Source organism: Mercenaria mercenaria, unplaced genomic scaffold (assembly GCF_021730395.1).
Source record: "Mercenaria mercenaria strain notata unplaced genomic scaffold, MADL_Memer_1 contig_3349, whole genome shotgun sequence".
In the NCBI taxonomy this organism is placed as follows: Eukaryota; Metazoa; Mollusca; class Bivalvia; order Venerida; family Veneridae; genus Mercenaria; species Mercenaria mercenaria.
In genome coordinates, this window is record NW_026461477.1 from 54,318 (window position 1) to 60,633 (window position 6,316).

Below are 6,316 nucleotides of genomic sequence, written 5' to 3' on the forward strand. Positions count from 1 at the left end.
TTTGAGCAAAGGAGTCAATGCAACTGTATGACACAGAGACATTCCGACTCCAGTTTTGCAGTAAGTGGAGCTGAATTGGTCTCATGAACAACCTTGCATTTGGAATCAGGTCTAGACATGAAGCTATTGTACCCAACACAATAAGGTAATGTCTTGCTGATGTATTGCCTTGCAGTACATTTAACACTGCTATTTTGAGCTTTGAAATTCTTTCTTGTGTGGGGTACACTAGCCCCATCTTTATATTGAACAGGCCCCCTATGTAAGAAAATATCCGAGACGGAACTAACGATGACTTTTTCTTGTTCACAATTAAACCTAGTTGAACAAGAGCTGTCTCCATAGGATGACACATGCCCCCGATGGCACTTTGAATGAATAGTTATGGCCGATGTTAGAGTTTAGGACCTTCGATCTACGGACCTGGGTCTTGGGCGCGACACGTCGTCTTACTGTGGTACACATTCATGCCCAATAATTTTAAAATCCATGCATGAATGACAAAGATATGGACCGGACACGCTCATCAATGCACTATCATGAAATATGACCTTTAACGTCTAAGTTTGACCTTGACCTTTGAGCTACGGACCTGGGTCTTGCGCGTGACACCTCATCTTATTGTGGTACACATTCATACCAAGTTATTTGAAAATCCATCCATGGATGATAAAGATATGGACCGGACACGAATGCACTATCATGAAAAATGACCTTTAACGTCTAAGTGTGACCTTGACCTTTGAGCTACGGACCTGGGTCTTGCACGCGACACGTCGTCTTACTGTGGTACACATTCATGCCAAGTTATTTGAAAATCCATCCATCGATGACAAAGATATGGACCGGACACGAAAATTGCGGACAGACTGACAGACGGTTCAAAAACTATATGCCTCCCTTCGGGGGCATAAAAAGGAGATCTAGAACTGACTTTCTGTCTTCTATCAACGTTTGGTATGTTTGATTCAGCGTTAACCAACTGTCGAGATAGGATGACAGACGAAGTCCGCGTTGTCTCAGGTATGCTATTATGACTGACTATCTTGCAAAACACCCTTGGTGCTGACGTTGGGCCAAAGCAGAGTGCCCGAAACTGGTAAACTATCCCTATGAAACAAAAACGAAGATATTTGCATTGATTTTTGAATATTTTTAAATGGAAATAACCGTCTTTTAGGTCTAGATTTATGCCGTAATCTCCTTTCTGAACTAGATTTAGGACTTTTTGCATTGTTTCCATCTTGAAATGCTTTTTCCTCAAATACCTGTTGAGTGGTTTTAAGTTCATAACTGGTCTCATTTCCCCGTTTTTCTTGGGAACTAAAAATAACGTGCTGTAAAAACCTGAATGAATCTGAGTTTTGTCTACTACTTCAATCGTATTTTTCATTAAAAGATCTTGTATTTCTTTCTGAATTAAGTTTTGTTGCTTTTCTGAAACTTATGTATGTTTGATGCCTAAAAACGGAGGTTTTTCTTCGAATTCTAGCTTGTACCCATTTTGAACTAAATCTAGAACCCAATGGTCTGTTGTTATTTGTTTCCAATTTTTCAGAAATCGAGAAATTCGACCACCGACAGGTATCTGAGGACATTGTGCAATGATACTTACATTGTCATTGTGAAGCTGGCTTTCCCATCCTTCCTCTCAAGGATCGTTTGGGAAAAGATTCTTGTTTGGAGCCAGACTTGTCATACTTCGCAGAGGTTCTGAAGGACTGATCCCTCTGTTCTCTTGGTACTCTAGGGATAAGAAAATTGTTCCATCCTGATAAATTTGTGTTTGTAGTACTAGTAGAAGTACTATAGTGCTGCCGCTTAGCTTCTGACTGTGATGCACGATCTGGTGCGTATTTTCTTTTACTCCCTCGTTTCTTCAGTTCAGGTAACATTTCATCTAACTGTTTCTTTTTGTCTTTACGAGCTTTGAGCAACGGTTCAAGTCCCGTGCCAAACACTCCTTCTCCTGATAAGGGTAGATGAGCAAAGTCAGAAGAATCTGCAAGTTCATCAGTCAGGGGTGTAACTGTTTTAAGTTATGTAACTTATTTTAGTTACTTTTCCAAGCATTTTATAACCTGTATTAGTTATAAAATATAAGTAAACTCAGGTAAGTTATTAAAAAAAAGTCTTTTTGCTGTTCTCACAAAGTGACCTATACAGTGAAATAAGTAGCAATTTGTGGTTAATCAAATTCTCTTTTAGTCTGATCATGACCTGATAAGCATAATGGGATGCTAAGAGTTTTATAGCTTTAAACCTTTTGCGTAAAACTATCAGCCTTGCGTAAATTTTTTTACTGCATAGCTGGAAAGATAAAGAGTTCAGGGATTCAGGAAATAATTGCATTAGTCACATTCAAAATGAGGAATTGGCACAGGAGGGTTTTGTAATATTTTATGATAACTGAAACAGGTTATGAAAATATAAGCAATAACTCAAATGGGTTATAAACTGCGTTAACTTGAAACAGTTACACCCCTGACTGTTCATATATGCCAGTGTCTGTCATAGCCACAGTACGTCTTACTATGTGGTGAAAAGCTGTAGTTCTGCCTAACTGATCCAAACATTTGGTAGACATCGCAAAAATGTCCTTTACTGACTGTATAGCATTGTCTTTCGAAAAATCATCTGATGACAAGTATTGTACCAGATTACCCAAACTTTGTTGAACATATAACTGCATAACTACACCAAGTCTAGCAGCTTGTTGTCGACGGTAAGCAGTCTTTTCTACCATCTTGCACGGTTGTGAATACAATGTTTTTGCTTTGCTTTTCTTAAACGATGCTTTAGAGCCATGCCTGTTGAGTAACAGATTCTCAATTAAAGGGTCCAATGCAGGTACTTGTAAGTAACATTCTGTTTGTTCATCCACTGGAAATAAATCATAATTTTCCTCACTGAACGCAGTTAAATGTTTTGGTGTTTTGCAATGATAGCTGTCTTCTAGCACTTCCTTTTGAGACAAGTCAACACAAATGCCATCCTTATTTGTGGCATCATCACCAAAAATCTCATACAAACATTTTTTGATAGATTCTTTTAAGTCATGTTTATTCAACAGTGAGTTCATGTTATTCTCATCACTTGGCGCATTATTGCCCGACTCCTGATTTTCTGAGTCTGAGGGAACAACTTCCCCTTCCTTGCATAAACCTTTGCTATTCACCTCGGCTTGAGCCATCAAGAGCGCAGAGAAAAACACGACCGAACAGGTCGCCGAAAAAAAGAAACTAAAGGTAGCAGATGCCGTTTTTTCCTACTACTTCGGATTTCCGAGCGATGTACCAAAGTCGGACGGCTTCTGATTTCTTACGAGATGCAGACCTGAAAATAAAAAGATACCTGTTTACATCTTACTTGAAGAAGAAATAAAATACATAGTAAACTTCATACAAAGCATAGATTTTTAAATCCACAAGCCACCTAAAGATTTCAGCCCGCGAAAATACGTGACATTTCAGCCAAATAAGCCATTTCTCAAAGTGGCCTTAAAATGTTAGGGGAAATGACAGAGCCAAATGGCCACATGCATTCTGTACCCAGTTTCAAGTATTACTTGCAGACCTGGACAAAAATACCTGTCAACCGATTACTTTTTTCACTATTTTCAACTGTGTGAGGCTTATATGATATTTGACAGTTCACGAGAAGCTGAATGCTGATAGTGGTATATACGCATTTCAAGCAGTTATATGAAAATAATGCCATCAAGCTTACATTCGCATCTGCCAGAATTTCTGCAACATACCATTCTTAAACTTGTTAATCAAAAACTCACATCAACAAATATTTCAAACATCAAAACAGCCTTCACTTCAAGGTTTTATCTTTAATGACAGATTTTGACCCTGGTCAATTCGAAGCTGTGGCTGGAAACTACCAACTGCTACCTTAAGGTAGCAGATGCCGGTTTTTTCTACTACTTCGGACTTCCGAGCGATGTACCAAAGTCGGACGGCTTCTGATTTCTTACGAGATGCAGACGTGAAAATAAAAAGATACCTGTTTACATCTTACTTGGAGAAGAAATAAAATACATAGTAAACTTCATACAAAGCATAGATTTTTAAATCCACAAGCCACCTGAAAGATAATTTCAGCCCGCGAAAATACGTGACATTTCAGCTCAAATTAGCCATTACTCAAAGTGGCCTTAAAATTTTAGGGGAAATGATACAGCCAAATGGCCACATGCATTCTGTACCCAGTTTCAAGTATTACTTGCAGACCTGGACAAAAATACCTGTCAACCGATTACTTTTTTCACTATTTTCAACTGTGTGAGGCTTATATGGTATCTGACAGTTGGAAAAAAAGCAATATATTATTTCAAGAAACTTACTAGCATGGCATGATGCCTGGCGGAACAATGGCCTCTTCAGTTTGGATGCAGTTTGCCGGGCCGGCAATGAAAGCAGCTATGATCTGCAAGTGAAACATGTCCAATTTTATGTAAACTACACAGTAACTGTGTATAATTTTATTAGCTGGCAGAGTATTATATCCTGTGATATGACTAAAAAGAGTCTATATGTCCCGTTGTAGAGATTGACAACAACATAGGTGGTATACACCAGGTTATCCGTGGCAGAGTGGTTACAGTTGCTGACTCACATGCCCCTCATTGATTAAGTCTGAACCTCACTTGGCATGTGAGGTAGCCATCCAACTGACTTACTAAAGGTCTGTGGTTCTATAGTGTAGGGGCCCAATGGAGTGGTAACTAGAGTGTTCCTCTGCCATCATAGGTGGAAAGTTACCATATCACCTAAAGTTGTGTCAGTGCATCAACAACAAAATCAGAAACATGATGTGTTTGATTGTCCTGTGAAGTTGTAATGATATGGGGTTACACTTTCTTTGGTTGGTGATTGTATGTCATAAGTGTTACGTGTCACGGTTTTTAAATGTCAAGGCCAAGTTTACTGTACCTACTAGTAGTCCCTGGGGGGAAAGGGAGAAGGGTCAGGGCAAAAGGATGTCTGTTAGGAGATAAGGCTATTAAAAAATAAAAAGTGGAAAAGGGGCATGAGTGAAATACCCAATAAATTGGAATAGCATGTCCCATCGTCCGTCCTCAGGGCCTTCGTATCTGGAACCAAGTACGGGCTTCTCTTGGTGTGGATAAGGTACCCAAAAATTTAAAGTAGTATTGATTGATTGTCCCATGGGATCGGGGGGCGGGGGGGGGAATTACAGAAAAATGAACAGTGGAGGGTGGGATGTTGGAAAGTGTGAAATAAGCACGGGGTGATGGAGGGGGTTAGTTTGATGGACCAGACAAGGAAGGGGTGGGGTTGAGGGGGGGTATTTGTAGGTTAACATGGTGTGAAAGGGGGTCAATATTTTGGAAGGAGGGGATTTAAATACAGGTGTGTGGATTAGAATAATCAATATTGATTACTTGTCCCATAGGGCGTGTTAGGGGGGGGGCCACTTACAGATAATTGAACAGTGGAGGCTCCAGAGGGGGATGGGATGCTGGATAGTGGACCAGACAAGTGTGTGTGTTGGGGGGGGGGGGGGGGGGGGGGGGGGGGGAGGGGATTTGGAAGTTAATGCGGTGTGCAAGGGGATCAATTTTGGGTTTGGGTTGGTGTGGGTATGTAGGGGGGATATTTGTTTAAACAAGAGGGTCATGAAGGCCCTGTATCGCTCACCTAACCTATTGACCTAAAGATCATCAACATATTTTCATTAAGATATGGTCATAAATGTGGCCTCTAATGTGTAAACTAACTTTTCCTTTGATTTTACCTGGTGACCTAGTTTTTGACCCCATATGACCAAGATTCTAACTTGACCTAAAGATCAACAAGATTAACATTTTGACTAAGTTTCATGAAGATATAGTCATAAATGTGGCCTCTAGTGTTAACAAGCTTTTCCTTTGATTTGACCCGGTGACCTAGTTTTTGACCCCACATGACCCAGATTAGAACTTGACCTAAAGATCATCAAGATTAACATTCTGACCAAGTTTCATTAAGATACAGTCATAAATGTGGCCTCTAAAGTGTTAACTTGCTTTTCCTTTGATTTGACCTGCTGACCTAGTTTTTGACCCTACATAATCCAGATTCAAACTGGACTTTGAGGTCATCATGAGTAACATTCTGACCAAGTTTCATGAAGATACAGTCATAAATGTGGCCTCAGAGTGTTAACAAGCTTTTCCTTTGATTTGACCTGGTGACCTAGTTTTTGACCCTACATGACCCAGATTCGAACTTGACCTAAAGATCATCAAGATTAACATTCTGACTAAGTTTCATAAAGATACAGTCATAAATGTGGCCTCAGA